Source organism: Aulostomus chinensis, chromosome 1, assembly GCF_037954235.1.
Source record: "Aulostomus chinensis isolate RoL2024-O1b breed Wild chromosome 1, RoL_Achi_v1.0, whole genome shotgun sequence".
Classification (NCBI taxonomy): domain Eukaryota; kingdom Metazoa; phylum Chordata; class Actinopteri; order Syngnathiformes; family Aulostomidae; genus Aulostomus; species Aulostomus chinensis.
In genome coordinates, this window is record NC_141320.1 from 61,481,991 (window position 1) to 61,504,441 (window position 22,451).

Below are 22,451 nucleotides of genomic sequence, written 5' to 3' on the forward strand. Positions count from 1 at the left end.
TAAAGGTTCTCTTGGCGGACACACACACACACAAACACACACACACACACACACACACGCTTGCTAATTGACACAGCAGCAAACCCGAGCACCTGAAAAGAAAGTCATTTCTGTCCTGGGTGTTATCAGTGTATGACAGCACATACGCATGCAAATGCATTGTCGTTCCCCCCAGCAGCAGAATGGCTCAGGCCTACTGTAGCCCTTTATCACCCAACACTGACTGCAGGGCTTTCCACCAGTCTCTCATTTTCTGCCCCCCCACCGCCACCACCACCACCACCACCACCACTTCCCTCTCCCCCGGGGGTTGAAACAGCAGGTCATCTCTAATTCCTCCATCATAATCGATGCATCAGAGATGCGTGACCCCTCAGATAACCACGCCGCTAGGAATAAATATATGTTTATAGATTCATGATCCCTTGAGACTCACAAGCAATATGCTCCTCCTGAGGTGAGACATTAGCAAAATGCATAACGGCGTTCAGAGCGAGAACTCCTACTTTGGGGGCTGACTTCACATAAATGGATGCACTTAAAGCTCACCAGGATGCCCATTTACTCTACCAAACTACACGGCTGAAAACATTTAATAACAAGCTCCGAGAAAGAAGTGGAAGAACTACTTGGGAGTTTAAATCAGCACTGCTGAAATACTGGCCGTAAAATCCAACACATCCAGGGTCGGTGACGGGAAACTTGCACATGATATCCAAAACACTGGTTCCTCACATGGAGTGGGTAGTGCAATGAGGTGTTTGCTGCACTTCACTGCATAAATTTACACAATAATGATGAAAAATGCAGGTGCATTAGGGCTAAGTACCTCTTATTCAGTACACGCCATATACAGCCTCACTCTAATGACTACCAATGTACACGTTGGGCACAGAGCATCGGCACAAGTCCAGTGTAATTACACATGGTGGGATTATGGGGAAATATGAACAATGTTGCTAATTGGAATACGTCTAAGTCTAACATGAACAACCAGTGGGAGGGAAAGGTTAACAATTCATGATTTCATTTTCCACACAGATGTGCCACAAAGACAAGTAGTCCAGCGTCGGGAGTGCCAAACGAACAGACCGCAACGCCAAGATTCACCAACTATTTAAAATTCACTCTGAACACTTTCTGTGTTTGTTTTCCATCGCAGCCAGCCGTATCTCGTGACCTGAAATGTAATTATCCAGCCTCAACAGCAGCACACCAGCACCCAAAAAACCCCAGCAAACACACAACAAAGCACCAAATAATAGCCCCTATTATTGCAAATATCCACTGTCTCATTTGTACTGCAGATGATAGATTAGCTTTATTAGCGGCGTCCTTCTGTGGGAAAGAAAATAAAATCCATATAATCTCACTTAGTTTAGAAAATATCTCTTGCAGAAGTCATTAATATTCATATCTTGGAGCTAAACATCTTTTCTGAGCAACCGCATTGATCCCCGTTTACTTGCAGTTGAAAATCCTTTCATTCCTCCTGACTTTTCATCAGAGGTGAGCGGCAGAATTACAGAACTTCTTTTTTGTATAATAATTTACTGCAGGACAAAAATGATTCAGCATATTAAAGAGGTGAAAAGTTGTCAAGTATGATTTTCTTTAGAGGAGACTGTTCAGAAAGACAACTGCAGGAATCAAACGCGTCTCTATTTTTTTTTTTGAGAGAGATTAAAATTCCCCCCGTGACGTCGGGATCGCTCGGTCCAGCAGCGGTCGTTATAATTGATGAGGCCATCGATCCGTCAGATCTTCCATTTACTTTACTGGTTCTTTATTCATCAGGGTCATGGGGGTGCTGGGGGCTGCAGTCTATGACAGCATGTATGGAGCTGCATGAAAATTTTGAGGATATCGATGACAGAGCGAGAGAGGGAGCACGGACCGGCCGTCTTGTCGAGCGGCTCTGTCTCTAGGAGTTCGTCCATTAGAGAGAATTCTTGATGCGGCACGGGAAAACGTCAAAAAGGGCACAAGTACAAGGCTGTGAACACATTTATCACAAGTTACTCACCACATAAGGCGTTGCTTTTTATATTTCTGACCCAGCGACATTTTGTGACTAAGTGTTGATGTTGCTAAAAAACATATGTCTCATTCTTCCAATTGAGCCGTGGAGGTAGCAGCACCAGTAGGGAAACGTCTCTTTTTCCGGCCACTCCCCGAGGTGATCCCTGACCAGCCTGGGGATCCAGTCCCTCCATCTGGTCCTCGGTCTGCCCTCCTGGATGCACCTGGAACACCTTCCTATGGAGGCACCCTGGTGCCCCAAACACCGAGTAGCGGCTCTACCCTGAGTCCCTGACCTTCCTCCGAAGGGAGACGCCAGCCACCTTCATGGGACAACGCACCCAAGCTGCTTGTTCTTGTGAGTGGTAGTCATCGACATGTCGTGACAGTCGTCGAGATGGTAGGAATGAAGACCGACCTGTAGGTCGAGAGCTTTACCTCTGACATCATCAATACGTTCACGCCAGAAAAGGACAACTTGTGACGCTCTGAGAAGCTGACATTGTTCAAATGAGTACGGTCACGCTGCACTCCACCGATCAGAGATGTCGCTGTTGGACTTGGGGATTGTGGGTAATTCTCAGCGTGAGAGCCTACAAGCTGGAGCAGATACCAACGTGATGAGTTGACCTCGTGAAATGGCGACGGGGAAATTCACTTTTGCAACTTCATTGTTGGGCTCTGCAGTCACTGCCAGACTGGATTCAATTGAATTGAATGGAATAAATAAAGCACACTGAACTGCGTGTATTCAAGTGACATGAATCCGTGCTGTCTGGTCTATTCTGGACATCCAGCCATGAATGAAGCGCCATTATGTGTGCGTGGAAGGGGGGCGGGCGGGGATGACTCGTTCTTTCCTTCACTTCTGGACTCGACTTTAGTTCGCTACAGAGCCTTTCCCTTGAGGCGATCTTCTAACGCCGGCTGCCAAGCAGAGCAGCTTGCTATAAAGCTGCACATTGAGCCCCTATCCTGTTGTTCGCTTGGCAAACTGTTTAAACACCACCAAGCCTGTGACCCACTTATGAATCTGAACATCAGAAGTATTCAGAGATGGGATGTAGTGAATCTTTTGCACTCGCAGGTATACGGGCTATAGTTCTATCCCTCCAAACCAAATGCTTCAATCTGCTCTCTGATGGTATATTTTTTCTGTTTTCCCAAAGCCACATAGATGCTAATGCACTGCAACCAGGAGGACATTCAAAGGTTTTGTTTCCTCGTTCCATCTTTTACGTCAAAAGTTCTCCTGCTGCACTAAAAACGTCTGAAATACACAATGTGTGGGCGCATGAGGAAGTGTAAATTACAGCACTTCATCACCAAATAGCTCCTGGAATGTGAGCATCCCGCGCTGATGATATATGCCAGACTAAAAGTATCTAAAGGAGGATTTGTCCTTTTAATGGAGTGTGCGCGCCGCATTTTATGGGGTTATCAGCCAGAGTCGGTGGAAATGGAGGGGAATAATAGAAGGAAATGTGCAGCGTGAGAGAGATCATAACCAGTCGACGGATTAAACACTGGGACAAGTACACAAATACATGTTTTTGGAGGGGGAAAGTACTGATTTGTTCTAGTTTCTACACTCCTCATCCACTGATCACGCGTAAGGCTGTGCAATAGAAGCGACACAGCAACATCATTTTTGAACAATATCCCAGCTCCTGGTATCCACACCAGTGGCGCTCCAGAGCCGATCTTTTTCGCCGATATTTTCACAACTGACGCTGCCGATATTTGCCGAGGGCGATGTTGTCTGTGTAAAAACACGCTCACGTGGTATTTTAAGTCCTGAAGACACACTTAGACACCAACGTTTGATGTTGGGAATCACGATATATGGTGATGAAACCGTGATGCCGTGATGCCTTCGCATGTTTCAGCCACACCGGAGCCTGGCTAGAGGAGGGAATGCAGTTTTTCTTCTGCATTTGAGAGGGACTGAAAAAGTGAACCAGTGACTTATTCGATGTCTAGACGTTGACGCGAGGCCACAAAGTGGCTTTGGTGGCATGCGGGAGATTATATAGCTTGAGCAGGATCAGGGTAGTACAGTCAAGACCTGCCAGGTCCCATTTTAAAGCAGGATTTGTCAGTGGGATCAAAATAACTAACACTTCAAAGACTCATCCGTGGACATATAAATATATATATAAATTTAATTCTTTTAATTTTGGTCAGGATAAGAAGGTGTTCGAGTCTCTCCATCCCGTCCGAACACAGGAGTTATTAAACAGAGCAGCCAAACAAATCCGGAGTCGATAATCAGCTTTTTTTTTTTTCCTGTAAATCATAGCAACTCACGCTCTTGTCAACAGTGAGGCACATTTAATAGAATTGTTACCTTGTTGAGGAGCGGGATGCCTGTCGCCTGAAAGTCATTTAACAGCTACCACTCTCTCTTTCTTTCTCTCCGCATCCCGGCGGTATTCAAAACCGATCGGCTGTCAAAAATCACGCCAGAGTGACGTCTTGTCCCGTCGATTTTTAAAAGAATAGTCGACAAATCTCTGTGTCAAGCCTTTCCCTTCCACGACCGCCCCCCAGTAAAAACCCGGGAATGTTTTGAAGCCTTTAATTTGAACTGACAGCGGTAGGAAACGTTTGCTTTAACAGTAAGACCGAAGAGTTGTCGTCAGTGAGATTAAGGGAGGCTGTAATTGCTTTCTTAACGTCGTTATCTCGAGAGCAAGAGGTAATTAGTGCGAGAAGAGTGAGCTCGGTTCGTGCCGGCGATCTTGACTGCTGAAATGAGGCGTGATTGAACGAACCGCTCATTGACAGCAGTAACTCTTCGACGACAGCGACCAAGCTTCTGTTTGCAGAGTCAACTGAACCGTTATCATGAGAGAGCGAGCTGAAACGGCGCAGTCATTCCCTCTGAACCTCCAGGGAACAGCACGAAAACCAGCAACCCCCCAGTTACAGCTGGGACTCCGTCACCTTGTTTTTATGCGCATTTTTGAAGTATCGCAACAGAAAAATAGGGGGGATGGAAACGTTCGACTTAAGAGGTTTTTTTTGATGTACTCGATGTGGTGTTTGCACAGAAAGAGTCAACGCGCGAATTGGGAGACAGATTAAAATCTAACGTTCGAACACTGAACTCACAAGACGGCGGTTTCTGCTGACGGCGTCTTTCTGGTTTCCCCAAAACGCGCAACAGCAACTACAGACACATGTGGATCTTTGAGACCAAAACATTCCTTGGCCGTGTCCGTGACAATGATAGGTATCCAAATGCGTGCGTTGCCAAGGCGACTACTTGTTCAATTTGTAACCTCTACTTTCTCCTGGGGTTTATGGCGGTCATGTTACACCCGGGACACATCCTGCGTTTTATTTGGCGGCCATTAAAACAGATTGGAGCAGGAGATGAATGTTTGATGCAAACCTGACTTCAGTCATAGTGACATCGTATCTGCGACGCCACTGTAGATTAAACATTTACGGCCTGTCTTTCAAAATAAAAGCTCTCACACAAGCGTGGTTTATTTGAATCATTCATTCATTTAATTGTGAGGCAGTAAACCCCAATTTTTACGTGTTCTAGGTTTTATTTCAAGAATTATTTGAGAACTTCCGGACACAAGGAAGTCATGTCAAGACCAAATTAAATTTGTTATATGACGTGACAAATGTCTTACTGATGAGAACTGTGAAAGAAAAATGATATAATTCCAAAGACAGGGCTGGCAGGGGTCCATTCAGAAGATTGTAGCTGTAGAAAGAAAATTAAAATCCTGGATCTGTCTTTTCATTCGATCCACTCCAGATCTTTATTTGGCTCATCCTCCCGCCGCGTTTCAATTAAATCAGCTGATAAAGTTGTTTTCGTGTAACTGATCTGACATCAATAAATTAAGAACCTTTGAGGGGCTCCTGTAACAGAGGGTTTGACTTTATGACACTTTCACAGGAAGAAAAAAAAGGAAAAAAAAGAACATTCACACTTCCCAAAAATGTTGAGTAAATCCTCTTATGGTGGAACTTTCTCAGAAAAAATTAAACTTGAATACTCCCAAGTAAAGCAGAGCGTGGGAGTATTCCTGTTTTTTGTTTTTTGAGAAAGTTTTCACTCAATACAACTAAATATGCTTTGGCGTAGTCTCTCAAATTTGATTAAAAGTAGCCTGGCAGTATCAGCAACCCCCCCCCCCGAGCCCCAGCCCCCTTTTAACTATTGATTCAGATATTAGTGCTCGGAGGTAGATGATATTTTTATGACTGATTCCCGCCCACGTCAAAGCACTGAAACACACAGAAATCTCTTTTTCCCCATGAAAAACAAAACAAACTGTTCTTACTTTGTTTACCCTGAGGCGGTGTGTTAATACTGACTACTTTGTAATTCTGTTTGTACGCTGGAGTTGCACAAACAGCTTTTTACCTTTTTTTTTTTTTTATGGCCACGTGAGAGAATCAATAGGAGGTTGTGTTTGGGGCTCAGGGATGCATGACACTGGCATTATCTGGTAGATGGGAGACTAGTTTGTGGATTTATCTGCCATTACTGGATCATTGTAGACCGGCTTCTTGAAGCCAAGCACAAATTATACCCAGATAGAAGGCAGCACAGTGTTTCTGTGTGTGTATATATATATATATATATATATATATACATATATATATACACACACACACACACACACACACACACAACATAAATGAAGCTCGATGAATTTCAGAAGCGAGTCCATCCATGCTAATGTAATATATCCCATATGAGAGCGCGCTTTTTCTTGTTTCTTAGAAAACACAGGGCGAGCTTGTTGAGCATGAAGTGAGGTCGGCTGTGACATGACCGTCTGCAGAGACAAAGAGATCGAGAGAGAGATAGAGGGAGAGATAGAGAGAGAGAGAGAGAGGGAGAGAGAGAGAGACCACACACCCTCCAAGACCCGACTTTAGAACAAATTTCCTCCATATGATCACACTGCAGAAGATGGTAGCCCAAAGTGTTGCTATTAATATTACAAGGCAATGACCCATTTTTGAAAAAAAAAAAAAAAAAAAAAACAGAAGAAGAAGATGGTGGTGGTTGTGGTGGTGGTTGGAGGGGGGGTGGCCCGGCCTGGCCCACTTGGAGCATTGAACGGGATCACTGATGGGCTTTCATGGCTTGAGAAGGCAGCAGCGCTCCCTCCTTCCTCCGCTGAATGATGGTGCAATTAAATGTTTCATAGTGTGCCAACATCAGTACTACCACTGCAGTGGCTCCCAGCTATCTTGTTCATTTTCCTCAAAGAGCTGTCATGGAGAAGCACAATGAGATGAGATGTAAGGCTGTTTTCTTCTGTTTGCCTCCCTTCTATTCCTCCCTCTCACTTCCCGTCTCCCTCTTTCACTGCAGCAACGCATCGCCTCAGTTCGAGATGTAATCTTGATCACCTTCTTGACCTCAAAATCATCTCCGGATGCATTATCTCCCGTGTAAAAGGTACACTGCGATTTTTATGCAAATGTGCTTATTTACTGTCCTCCCCAGAGTCGGACAAGGAGACGGAGACCCTTCTCTCCTCTGTGCTGCATTAGAGACCTGCTGACAGCAAGTCAGTTTAGCACAACGAATGGTAGTGGATGGTCAGGTTAGCGTGCCTCCATCAAACGTCATCGAGCGTACCTCTTTATCTGCATTCAAATCATCCGGATTGTGCTAAAAATTACATTCAGTTGTCGATTTCAAACCAGACACGTAGGTGGAACTGCTTTCCTGACCAAACTACGGGTGGCAGCGTCTCAAATGCTCATCATCAAGGCCAACGATGCTATAAAGTGATTATTCCTTCAAGATCAATCAAGATCTTCTACCATATCTCTTTGATGACTTCTTAATGTAAGGACGCTAACAATCCCCATTCATTACCATTCATTGTGCCAAGCTAACGAGCAGTTAGCTGTTCATTTTTGGTCTGTAGCTACCTATAGCATAAACAGAGGAATGAAGGGAGTCTGTCTTCTTGTCTACTTGTATCAAATATATATATGTGTATCATATGTGTGTGTTTGCCAAAAGGTTGGTGCGATCCTTTAATTAGATTTTTAAAAGATCTGGAATCAACAACGGCTGAAAGACGAATCTTAAAATTTAGCCTAAACACATTAGGAAGTTGCCTTTGCTAGCCTACTGTATTTGCAGAATACATTTGTGTATAGCCTGGCCTTCAGTTTCCCCTAAAAATAAATAAACGCTCCACACCTTTCACATATTCTCTCGAACTTCTCGGCATTTCATGAATTTCCTCAATATTCCATTTCTGGCCCTACATGAAGCGACTCGTTTAGGATGCAAAGGCTTGAACAAGTGTGTGTTGACATCTGTGTGACACATGCGACATATTCTTTATGACAAGAGCCCTCGAGGGTCAGTGGATGACAGCGTTGCATATGTCATGAGTTACAGATGAGGGGTATTTTGACTCGAAAAAAAGAAGAGGAAAAACCATACTCATCAACTTAATAGCACAGTTTAGCCTGCAGCTGCGGATAAAACAATGGAATTATTTCGAATAGAAAAGGAAAAAAAATAAGTCACTCCAAATGTGGATTGAAATGAAGGTCAGACAGCGATTATAACAAGAACGTTAGCTGCGAGCTAACGTTTGGTCAGAGAATTTGTTGCAAAAAACATCAAAGAGCAACTATAATAGGAGAGAACAGATTCGAAGGTTTTCCATTAGGGCCACTTGGCAGCTCTACAAGGCAGGTTTGCATTGCAGCATCAGTTGTTTGAAGTGGCTGCTTTTTAAAAAGAGCAGTTAGTTTAACCTCTTGGTGTCTTTCCATTAGTACACCAGAGCCTTGGATCAGTTTGTTGTTCAAAGTAAGAAAAGCTCTGGAAGATAAGGATGCAACTTATGAGCAACAACGGGTGTGTCGGTATATTAACCAAAGAGCAAGAGTGTCATTCATGAGATAGTTCATTTTTGTTTTCTTCTAACGAATCTGTTTTTAAAACTTTGATCGGAAACTCAAGGAGCGTTTTTGGAAGAGGGAGATGAACTGGGGCCGGCCCTGGTTCAGAGCTGCTGCAGGGTTACGGACGTGAATCTGCTTGATTGATTCAAGTAAATAATTAATTTTTAATGACACTGTCTTCATATCTGAACAAAATATAAAAAAAGACTTATTTTCTAAGTATCGACTGGAGAAACCAATGGAAGTTACATTTAAAATGACATTTTGTATGTTTTATTCTATTCTGTACTCATTACCTCATTTTTTGTGTCCACATTTCTCATTAGTTGGTTGGTATGCCTTTATTTTTAAAGATCTTTAAATGGGGGGTTGGGGAGCTTTCGGGAGGCTACTTGGGAGCTGCTGAAGGGTAAGTATGCGTACAAATATCTTGACTGATGCAAAAACAAATGACGGATGTTGCATGGTAACCATGGCAACAACACGCCGACATCCTGGATAGGTTTGCGTGCTACGCTAGCGCCATCAGAAACAAGAGCCGCAGCCGATTTGTGTGGCAGGACGTTAAAGGAATGAAACGTCGAGTTGAACCAAAGCTGCGGATTGTCGTTATCCGTCAAAAATCTGCCTCTAAGCTCCTTTTCTGCTCCTCCTTCGCTAAACTGCCGGCTTGTTAACACGCTAATGTCCTTTTTAAATTCTAATCTGCATAGCAGACTTTTTAAAATACACATAGAACTTGACTCAACAGATGTGACTCACTGGCCAAATGTCTGGAATCCCCCACCACCGCCGCCGCCGCCGCCGCCACTCACTCTCCCTCCTCCGTCTTCCGGGGGGGGGCTTAGGGGCCTCCCTCGGTGAAATCACTAAATCCCTGAAGTCTCTTATTCGGAATTAAAGCCTGTGCTTAATCTTGTGGATTTAAGGGAAGCGGATTGCTCTCAAAGAAAAGGAAAAATAAACTGAACTAAAAAAAAAAAAAAAAAACGGATAAAATTGGGTTACTTCATTAATGTTCCTTAATTTGGGATTATTCCTCCCTGCCAAGGATGTTAGGTTGGAATATGTCTCCTCTCTCGTGACGTCTCTCATCGCAGAAGTTGCTGTTCCACTTGGGCGAACTTTTTCATTTTTTTTTTTGTGTTGTTGTTTTTTTAAGAGCCTAATATCTGAGCATCCCTGGCTCTGGGCTTGGTGTGTTCCTGCTGTTGTGCTCTTGACGTTGGAAGTCAAAACAATTAAGTCATTCTTCACCCATAGGCCTGTGTTGTATGGAGCCTCGCAGAGTCGAGGCGCATTTAAATGCGCGTGCACACACACACACACACACACACACACACACACACACACACACACACAACTGGCACTCTTTCTTAAATAAAATAAAAATGTGGGAGATTTTCAATATTAATTCTCGCTTTGGTTTTTATGAATAAAAAAACAAAGAAAGAAACGAGCAACGTTAGCTTTCACACACTTGATTATAGACCTGATATAAATGTCGCACACATGAACACACACAAGTCCCAGCTTGTTCGGAGCAGCGACGCACGGCTGGATAGTCAAAGTGTAGATGCAGGCATATGTGAATCTGCTGGATCTCTGTGTTTGTGTGTGTGTGTCCCTGCTGTTTCCATGCCTATTCAAGCCAGCATGTGCTTTTCAGTCCCGCCCACCTTAGTTCTCACAGCTCAGGCTAATTTGTTCCTGATGAAAACATCGCACACTCCTACATGCTTACACACACACAAACACACTTCCTGTGAATCACTTCATCTCATCGACATTCACACGCATGTGAATGGGTGCACACATTGTATTCAGACCCCTGCGGAGTGAACGTAGGTCTGACTGACTCACACCTAAAACCCCTCCGAGGTCGTTTTTTTTCCATTTTGTGTATATATTACATATATATTCATATCCATGATGCGTTCACTTTCCACACGTCAACCACGTATTGCAGCTTTTAAAAAAAAAAAGAAAAGTCTCTTGAATGCTTCTTCACGGTGGGAGCTTGAGCCGGCTGTCAGTTTGGTGAAAAGAAGCCCCTGGAGTTTGGCCTCCTCTTTGCTCGCCGCTGCCAGATCCCCCCCCACCCCACCCCTGATTCTCCTCACCTCACACACTCAATCAGTCACCACCTCTCTTTATCCCTCAAAGCGCGCACACACACACACACACACACACAACAGGAAATGCAGCGACACGCCGCTATCTGTCCCATGCTCTCCCTTTTTTTTCTCCCCACGTGGAGCCCTCATTTTGCACCATCACTTTCCGTGGCTATTTTTAGCGATCGCAGCTAGCAGAAATGAGCCCGTGGACTTATTATGCGGCATGCATCACCTGGAAGTTAGAGGAGAGAGGAGTAAATCTAAAGATTAAATCTCTTATACTGCAGAACAGGTCCCCGAATTCTCCATGAGGATGTGACTGCAATACATCTGAAGCTCCCTCTTATTTGAGGTTGTTTTCCTTTGAGCTTTGAGACATCGAATCACCCAGGCATTTAAACTATGTCCTCACAGCTCTGCGCTGTCAATCACCGTTAGCGTGGACTTTTAAACCCAGAGGGTTCCTCTTTTGTGGTCATTCTCTCATGTTTTTACAGGCTTGCCAGCACACCTGAGGACATTAGAGAGAGGAATGACCTTTTTTTTGGCGTGCGTTTGTTGCTGCTGCTGTTTCTGCGTGTTTAAAGTTTAGCGTCACTCGCTTTTTTAGATGCGCGCACCTCGTTCCCTTCTGTAAATACGAGGCGCACTTTAGAGGAAGATGACGTCACAGGTGGATGTAAACGGTCCAGAAACATCACGAAAGGCCTCATAGAGTTCGTTCTTTTCTTCTTCTTTTTTTTAAGCGATGTAAAAAGTGTCAGCTGGTGAATTTTTCACAGGTGTGCCTCACACGGCAGCTGCCATTTTGGAGCAGAATCAAAGCAACTCACCCTTGGGTGGATGTGTGTGTGTGTGTGTGTGTGGGGGGGGGGGGGGGGGGGTGGGGGGCTTGTACATTATCAGTAAGCAGAACAAGTAAGATAATAAGAAGAGCAGTTTTATGAAACATGTGGGTGATGGTCCTGTTCCTGAACTTCAATTCTGATCAACTCATTGAAATTGTTGACAAAGTTGTTCATTTTGGAGGGTTTCATTGCCGTATTGCACCACAAATATTGACAATTACATGCTGTCCACCTACCTGGGAAGGAACTGGGTCAAAAATACTGTGTGAGGTCCGTACGAGTCTGATAAACTGTCAGCACACACAGGGTGCTACAGTCCCCCGCTAGCATGGCCAATCATGTGGTATGTCAGACTTTAACGCATATTTAACGATAAGATTTTTGCAAGCAGTCTTTTTTTCCCCTCATGAGTTGTGTTCATTGTGTCACTTGATCATCTGACAGATTTGTGACGCATCATGGCGTTCTTTCCAGGCCTCCATCACGGCCTTAGCAAGAGGTCCATCAGGAGTGAGGAGTTAGACGTAGCCGTTAGGAGTTAACAAAACCCAAATCGTAACAGTTCGGTGGCATGAAGAGCCCTTTTGTACGTTATGGTCTTTTTCACACACCCCAAAAAGCTACAAGAGCAAAGCAAACAGAATAAATGTCATGCTAACATTCACCACTCCCTGAATACTTGTGGAATAAACTTCAAAAGTATAAATACTGCCAAGTCGCAGTATTTCTCCTTGATATGTACCTGTTCCCGTCACTGCCAAGACAGACAATGCCTCTCATGTATCACTACAGTGTAGAGACCGTATGACCGGACTTCGGCTTGATTTACTCACCAAACCGGTACCACCTCGCTGATCACAGCTAATGCTGCAGCCAAAAACAGTCGTCATTTACGCCACACCCTGATATGTTCAGGTTTTGGAAGCTGAGTGTGGAGGAGACACAGAAGCACCACTTTGCTCATCAGAACGTCCACTAAAACCCTGTTCAGCCCAATATTGTGCAGAGCACAACAGACATGTCACTCGCTCCCCTCGGTGGTGCCGACGCAATCTCAGACCTGACTTCAGATCAGATCGATTTGATCCATACTGATGACCATAGAGATTTACAAGGGGATAGATAGAACATCCGCCGTACGTTCACTTCCTGTTGTACAACCGCTTGATAAACGAGGGCTGTTGTGTGCACAGATGTGACTTTTGAGCACCAGAACCATCTCAGTCAATCCTTGAGTCCAAGTGGATGTCAGTGCCAAATTCCCTCCAGGCGTTGCTGAAATATCATGTTAACGAGAACAGGACGGATGGATAACCTGAAAACTGAGTGCCTCTGGCCCACGGCAGTCACCCGCATGGTGGCTTAATGAGGCCATTGAACACTCCCAACTATGGCATTTGTTAGAAAAGAGATGCATCCAGCAGAAAAACACACATTAACAAGCTCGAGCCCACTACGACTTATTTTGTAATCCCAGCATGGGGAGTGCATTTAACTTTCTTATGAAATGTCCGAGCTAAATGTAAAACCTAATGAAACCATTAGAGGATTTAAACTGACATGGCTTATTTCATCAAGAAACTGGTGAAGTTGAAATAAATCTGCAAGCAAAATGCTTCTTTAAGCAGTTTAATTGTGGGGTAAAGTGATGGACGACCTCATAAAAACAGATATTGTCTATAAAAAGTACTGGCTTTAGAGAAAGAGCAATTTATCCTTAACGGCTTCTTTCAGTTGAGGATATGCAAAAGGAACTATTTTTTACCTGCTTTTTCCTTTCTTTTTTTTTTTCCCCCTCTCAAGGACTTAGTGGTTCAGCACAAAGGCATACAGGGTGTTACATAAATTTAAAGTTTATTATACATAACAAGGACTACAGGTAGGAAGCATTCGCTGTGACTTGAGGGCAGCTGGGTGCTAAATCATGGATGAAATATGGAATCCAGTGACAACCCCCGTTCCCCTTCGTGTCACGGTAATAGGAGCTGCAAGGTTATGCATAGGATTACTTTAATAAAACCAGGGGAGTTTTTCGATAATTTGGGCGTCCTAATGCCATCTTAAGGTGTGTGAAAAGTGTGTGCCTTTGCGTGACAATGTCAGGGAAAAGGCTGAGATATAGCAGGTTTGCTCGCTCCAGGGTTCGTCGCTGACATGACGGGGAGAATATGCAAGCTGCAAAATAATTTACAATTAGAAGAGCGTCACTCTCCAGTGCCACAACATGTCAAATGATTGATTTAACATGATTGAAAAGTGCGTGAGCTGAGCCACAGATGCAATGTGCAGTGGGTTAAAATGCATGGATGTGGTGGTTTTGGACTTAGGGCCTTTCCGTGTGTGGGGGGCCATGGTCTGGATCATCTAACCCAGCTCACTTTAGAGAACTTTTTTTTTTTCTTTCTTTTCTTAAACAGGTGCAGCATTTGTTTGTCCATTGAAGAATATTTGATCTATCTAACTAAAATATGTACTCTCAAATGGCTGGGTTAAAAACAAACCTTTCTGGGGAAACTCAGACATGATCTCTACAAACAGATTCTGTATATAAATACGGATTCTGTATATAAATATCTGTAAATATATGTAGTCAAGGGAGAAAATGTAGGGACAGGGAAACTTTGACTTTTTGTTTGAGTAGCTTTGACAAATCACGCTTGAGTGGGCCTCAGTTGTGTATACAGTCTGTGTGGAGCACAAAAGAGGCGGAGTTCATTGACCTAAATGCTAGGTTGTAAAAATATCTGGTCAGACGATTTAACAAAGCTGTTGAAGTGGTTTTAAATTGTTAACTGAGAGTAAACCGGCTACTATTGAGACAATCCACTCATTATCGTCATCTCTAAACTCACCGCAAACATCTCAACTTGCTATATTGTAAACAATTAGCGAAGGACGGAACAAGGAAGTCTTGGAGCAGATATCCACTGGCTACACCAGAACCCTGAAAAATATATGCCCTTCTTCCCAGAGGCTAAGTTGTCAGACGTAGACAATGGGTTCCCAGATTTTCTCAGACAGAAACCCAGGTCGAGGTCAAACATGGACTGACCCGGTCATGGACTGCTACAACACAACAGGTTTGGGTTACTCGTATGGCCCGGGGACCAAGTTTAGTGGTGGCGCAGACAATGACAAGGAAGCAGGATGTATAGAACCTAAAGCTTTTAAAACTCAAAATAAACCAATAGAACACTGGGGACAGCAGGAACAGCTGAGCAACACTAAGGAGTACACAACAGGCAGGGTGACATGAGGATCCAACCGAGAACGGACTCAGAGAACCAAACTAAAGTACTACTGCAAGAAGAAACGGATGGGAGAACAGGAGGGCAGGGAAGGAGCTGATGGGAGGAAAAACACCAGGAAAAAGGCTGAGACTGATGAGGACTGATGGACCAGGGAAACAGACACAGGAGGGAAGTGAGTACAAAATAAGCAAAGAACTGGCCAAACCCTTCATCAAAACCAAACCCACAATCAACAAAAACAAAGATTAAAACAACTGCATCTACTAAACTTGAGTCAATATACAAAATGAAAGAGTCCAAAAACTAAATACAACAACTAAATTCAACCTATGTATGACCCAGAATGTCGGGTTACTGGTCTGGTCCAAAATGTCGGGTTACTGGTCTGGTCCAGAATGTTGGGTTACTGATATGGTCCAGAATGTTGGGTTACTGGTAAGGCCAAGAATGTTGGGTTACTGGTCTGGTCCAGAATGTTGGGTTACTGGTATGGTCCAGAATGTTGGGTTACTGGTAAGGCCAAGAATGTTGCGTTTGTGGTATAACCCAGAACGCTGGGTTACTTGTATCGTCAAGAATATTGGGTTATTGGTATGGCCTAGAATGACAAATCACAGGTATGGCCTAGAGTACTGAGTTACTGGTATGGTTCAGAATGTTGGGTTACTGGTATGGACCATAATGTTGGGTTACTGGTTTGGACCAGCATGACAAATCACAGGTATGGCCTAGGTAATGAGTTACTGGTATAGTCCACAATATTGGGTTACTGGTATGGACCAGAATGACATATTACTGGTATGGCCTAGAGTATTGAGTTATTGTATGACCCAGAATGTTGGGTTGACGATGTGGCCAAGAATGTCGAGTAATTGGTGTAGGTGGAAAAAGTTTGATCATTTGTACGGCACAAGAAAATAAACTCGCTGGTACAGCCCAGAATGTTGGATTACAGCTACTGCCAGAATAACAAATTCTGGGTATGGCCAAGTATGTTGGATTATTGCTCCTGGTTACTGGTACTGGCATGGCCATTCCTTACTCTCAAACAAAGAATAAATACAATTTTAAATATAAAATAATTGTCAGCTTTTAATATAATTGAATGAATGCATGTTTCATTCATCCTCAATCAATTTAAAGATTTTATATTTTTTTAACTGTATTTTTGCAAATGAACCTCCATGTCAGATCTGATGAACTAGTAGGTGTTTTCCTGCATCTCTCAGGTCTGTCCAACCCGATCATTTTTGTATCCGTTTTATTAGGAGTTGTGACTATGAAAAATGCCACATAAATGCCAGCCCAGTGGTACCTCAACTACGCTGAAATGTCAACTTCCTAACTGTGCCATATCGTGCCAATTTCTAATTATTTCACTGTCAGTCTGACTCCACATCATAGAGCCGGTCTGCAAATTCCAGTGCAATCCATCCCGTACTAATGAGCATTTTTATCATTTATTTTGTTACATTTGAAGAGATAAAATTAAGTGCTGCCCCAGCTTCAAAAGCAACACTTCACAGGGAAGAGGGAATGAGACAAAGTTGGTAAAGTGGTATGTTTTGAGAGATTAACAGAGACTCTCACTCCCTTCTGTGTGTGTGTCAGGTGATTGGCGGGAAGCGGAGTAATGCAGCCCCCCGATATGAAGACACTCGACTGTGGCACAATGAAATAACGATTAAACAAACTCTTACAAAAGCAAATGAAGGCTTCATGTTTACTCTGATGGATTAGAGCTGGAGCTGAGGAATTGTCAGGCTGCTTCAAGTGAGCGGCAGCAAACAGCTTCTTTTACAGGCTGGAACGCAATCACGGGGAAAAAAAATAAAAAAAATCCTTTAAGCCCACAAATTAAAATGTATTTTTCTTTCTTTCACTCCATATTCTGCTTCAGAGAGGCGCCGTCTCACAGTCGGAGGCAAAGAATGATTGTAAAAAGTAACAGATATGTGATGATGTTATATTGATTGAAGCTTGAAGCTTTTGGGGCGGGGGGGGGGGTGTGAAGATACTCCAGAACAACACCCCTCTTCTGCCCCGAGACAAGATTAATGCTGCTAACAGCCACTGAAGAGTTTTAAGGTCTTCACCCCTTGCTTAGCATCCCTATCACCTGACAGATAATCTGGCTCGGAGTGTTCCAAATGAATCCGGGGGGGGGGGGGGGGGGTTCTTGAACATGATCTTCTCATATCTTCATTCCTCAATGCAGTCTTAAACCACCTTAAGCTTTGCGCGGGCGACTGATTCCAACGTTTATCATGTATTTTTGACGTATTTCTCTTCGTGGGTGGATGTGATGGAGCAGTTCAGCCACAAAAGCTAAACCTTAATTTTTTATGAATAAAGAAAAACAGGCACGAGAAAACTTGAGTTTTTTTTTTCTCTTTTTTGCGTTATCATCATGTCTTTTTTACAAAATCTCAACAACCATTTGTTATTTTGTAGTTTTCTTGCTGGAGTGCATCCTGCAACAGCAGCCTGACAACACCCGCCCCCCCCCCCCCCCCCCCCAAAAAAAACAACAACAAAAAAACAATCCAAACTCAATCTCCAGTGGAGAGATGAATTTTGTCACTAAACAGAGCTGAGATGCATCAGTAACCTTAGTGAAGAGATAATATCATGATTTAGCTTTCGTCCCAAAGCACAGCGTGGGATAGAAAATGAGTTTGGAGAGGCTGCGAACTCAGCAGCATATGAAGTAAACATTTAGTATTGATCAAGCCTGAAAGATAAGAGCTGCTTCCCATCAGCCACCGTGGCTGGAGGGGATTTACTCCTCTGGTGTTAAAAAAATAAAGGCATCAAAAAGAAATGGATGTTATATGAAAGGTTCAGACACACACACACGCACACCTTCTGTATGATGGGTATTAAAATTGGGTGTTTCTATTCTCATGAGCATGCCAAACTGCTTCCGGCACAAAAGACACCACAAAAATGTGTTATATCACAGTGTGGGGAAGATTATTTTTACTTTACAGTGTCTTTCATCATCAGAGGCCAACAAGGGCGACTTCAAAGTTCGTGAGGTGCAACGCCGTACGGTCCAACCGATGTTCCACGCACCGGCTGGAGAACTTCCCCATGAGCTAAGCGGTGATGTGTCACTTCCTAACACGTTGCATGTCAGTGGAGTGAGATAAAGTGTGAATTGTGCGGGACACATGTGATTCACACAATCTGGTGTACAGTGGTGGGGTGCACACCCTCAGGCGGGGGGGGGGGGGGGGGTTGCATGTGGGTAGAGTTCATGATGTTAACACTAAAGTGGCTTTTATCCGATGATATGGATGCACTTGTGGCATTCCTATAATCTTACGTCGTTCATTTATGCTCTGCGAAACATCTGGAAACCCCCCCGAGGCTGTTAAAGGAACACAAAGAGTTTTGGGGGACAAGGCAAGAAGAAAAATACTCCTCTGTCACATCTGACTGCGAGTTAGCTTAGCATAATGAATGGCAGTGGGTGGGAAGTGTTAGCATAACTGTTAAAAGTCATCGAATACACTTTTCTCAACAAGATCTTTGCCTGCATTAATATAACTAGGTTTTGTGTATTGGATTCAGTGTGAAATAATTGTACACAAGAGACAATGCAATTTTAAAATCAGACAAATGACCGGAACTACTTTCCAGAGGGCGCAGTGATTTCAGGCAGCCCGTCAAAACTCAAGAATACCAAACATTTGTTGACAGCTGCTGCTGTTGCGACTCATCATCGTCACCTCTGTGGGAGATTACTTCTGGACCTCAGCATGCCGACACCTCCCATCACCTACCATTCATTGCGCGAAGCTAACTAACGGTAAGCGAACTGCCAAATGTGCCAGACAAAGATATCCTCCTTCTTGTCTGCTCCAGGGAGGATGGCAAAACTGTTTCATGCCCATAAATGTTACTTTAATGGGACCTTTTTAATCACAGAGTGATGTGATGAAAGAATTTGTATTCTGTGCAGAAGAAAGATGCCGTGTATACTGTCAAAATGCACCACTGCGCTCTCCCTCAATTCCTAGTTTAAAAAAGGAAAGAAGAAATATTTAAAATGGAACAGCGGAGGTAGCTACCTTCAGAGGTTGGGTTCTTTCTTCTTCCTTTTGAGCACATAGACGAGCGGAGAAAAAGCACCTTCTGTCAGAACGCCGCTTTCATCTGAATCAAAATTATCGGACTGAGCTGCATTGAATTATCATCAGAGCAGAAGCGCTAATGACTCAGGATCTCTAGCTTTCCAAGAGGAGAGAGAAGAAGAACCTCCAGTGGGGAAATAACCCACTAAAAGAGCTCATTACTCTCCTTCTACTGTACATCCAGCTATCATTAAGGCAGCATTTTGGATGGGATGACCTTGAGTTGTTACATGGCTGTCAGGGGTTATACCAGTAATGGTCCTCAAGCCACTGTCTCTCACTGTCGCCAAATGTGACACAAGTTAAGGACACACAACTATTTTTCCTCGGTCATCCCCAAAGGATCGAAGCACCGCTGGCTAAATAGTGCTGTCTCGACACCTCACAAGCCGGGGTCAGAATGACTTGTGTATATAAGTGTGTGTGTGTGTGTGTGACCTCCTCAGACATGTTCACATCGCGAGCCGTATTGATGTGACATGACAAAGTGCAAAGCTGATTTGTGGGTGGATGGCTAACAGCGTGTTTGACGGCGGCGGCAATGCATGCCATAAAAGAAGGTCATTTACATCGAGCTGATGCAAATTGGACGATTTTCAATTGGCGATTAGATAACTCGGTTACATCATCGGATCTATTTCCCGCTCCACTGATCAAGAGCGAGGAGAGGAATAAAGAGGGGCAAAAAAAAAAGATGAAAAGAGGACGATGAAACTATTTTATCGCTTAATATAACCACAAGTGATGTGATAGGTTAATTTTCTTAACTTAAATTGGTTCCAGTGTGAAAGGCATTGGGAAAAAAAAAAAAAAAAAAGCAACCAACATGAGATAACACATTCCAGTGGCCCCCTTTATTTCCTTTGATGTGGCCGCTTGATCATGCAAGCGAGCATGTAAGAATACATTTCGGGCGACACATCCGTTTTGCCTACTAAAATGTGCCTCAGATCAAAGAAAGTACATAATTTTGTTTTCCCACTCCAACTTTAACTGCTCCCAGGTCCACTGTGTATAATCCATTTTAAGACTTATTCACACTGTGTACCTTTCGGCTTGAACAGCGGGGCTACGGAGGTGGGAGGGAGCATTTGTCTTCCTCCACTGTTTCTACCAGTTTAGTCACGACTCCTCGGGAAGGCCGACCGAGAAGCTCCCTGTCCTTTCCGATAACTCAGGAGCACGGAGCAAAAGGGAGGAGTACATTAAATATTTCAGGATGGTGGCGTCCCTTACAGTCTCTCAGGTGGGGGTGGAGTGTTAATGGTGATGTAAGCACACACCGGAATGTGACAAGTTCCAGAAATCTAAAATATTTAATGTAAAGTAAATAGGATAGTTTGAAGGAAGTAGTTTCACTTTGCTCTTTGCCTATTCTTGGAGGAAGGTCTCTGATAAATTGAGCATTTAAAGGAAAACTTTTTTGGGAAATATGTTTATTTGCCTTCTTCTTGAGGGCAGGACAAGAATATAGATGCCTTTCTCTCCTCTACGCCTTTATTAGAGACCCACACAGGCAAGCTAACCGGAAGTTAGCTTAGCATAGGACTGCTTGCATCTCTATCCAAGGTTCGGAGTGTCGGTTTACAAGTACGGCGTGCTTAGCAGTCACATTTGTTGTCGTCAAACATCTTTATTTTGGGCCAAGTTATGAGGCACTGTATGAAACCGCCGCGCACCGTCAGTGGTGTCATTCCAGTGTCTGAAAATTTACAATTTTTACGTCAATGAATGTTAAGAACAGCTCTCATTGTCTTAAGTTTGGCTAAGAGCGTTTGAGAAGTGTGTATTTGATGACCTGAAGGAGCAGCGCCAAAGTGGCATTCCACTACCATTCGTTGCGCTAAGCTAACTAGCAGTTAGCTGATCCTTTGCTCCTTTACGCACACACGTGCTCCTTGTCTGGCTCTGGTTCGGCTGGCAAATAAGTTTCGATCCTGAAAAACTTCATTTAATGACCTTAATTCAAATATGTATTAATATGTATGCTCCAGTGGCTCCGTCCCTCCTTGAATTGCCCTGAACAAAATTCTGCATTCTCAAGAACAAGATATTGTATATGCTCTGTTACAACAATAAAACTGATATCATCTCAACAGTTTAATATGGAAGATAAGACAGAAAGTAATTAATTTTTAAATCCTCTCTCTTGTATCTGTGTGCGTTCGTGTGAAGGTTTTTTTTTTCTTTTCTTTTTTGTATGACTTTCCAATGCAGACAGTTACTTTCCGCGGGGACAAGCTGCCCCGCAGTGTCTTAACAGTTCCTCCTGCAGGGATCTACCATGTCTGAGTGTTTGCGTACAAGTGCAAATGCAGCCATAAAAACAACAAGACAAAACCAACAACCAAGAAATAAAAGCAAGCCAGGGAAAGGGCGCATGAAAATGAAAGTTCACTGATGCACAAACGGCATCTGAAGCTGCCGGAATGTGTCATATTAAAAGCATAATTAGCAAGGGAGCTCCTTCTGGATGTTTAATATTTTATAAATACTTCAACGGACCTCTTGTTCTTTAGAGTTGGAGAAGAATAGCAGAAGTGTTAGATTGGTAGTACTAAGAGAAAGGTACAGTTCGTAAGGACCGATGGGTCGTCCGGTTCGGACCCTCTCGGGTCTTGAAGCTGTCTCTGTGACATCCACACATTTTTTTTTTACAGACAGGAATGTCAAAAGATTCTAGAAACCTCGCATCTCGTTCTGAGAAGGTTTAAGAAGAAGAAAAACAATGTGAGGGAAACTGAAGGGCCCTCAGTCTTGTCACGACCAATTTCATCTCCTCTGTCAGCCCAGTAACAAAGCATAGACAGGACAAAAGAGGCGGACGTAGCCAGCGTGACATCACTCACTGGACTCAACGAGGCGGTTTCGTTGGACATTAATGAAGCGATCACCTTCGCGCAATGTGGTAAATTTACAAGCCGGTACTGCAGAAATGATGCCAGTGGAAATATTGTATTATTTTTCTTGGTGGAAACAAATTCACTTGTTAAACATCACGCAACCGGCACCGTCAGGGTAAATTTGGAGGCAGGTTTTAGATCTTCAGATCTCAGTTGATGCTTTCCTAAACTGAGGGATCATAAATAGTCTTCTTCCTAGGATCATTTCAACGCTGGCTTGTACTTTCAACATGACACACCA

At 43.5% G+C, this 22,451-nt stretch overlaps 1 long non-coding RNA gene across 2 annotated transcripts in view; it reads right to left on the reverse strand.

The window, feature by feature from the left end:
* The window catches only part of LOC147272625 (uncharacterized), a 178,031-nt gene that overhangs the window by 49,170 nt on the left and 106,410 nt on the right, over nucleotides 1-22,451 (reverse strand). The gene's annotated exons all lie outside the window — the stretch shown is intronic.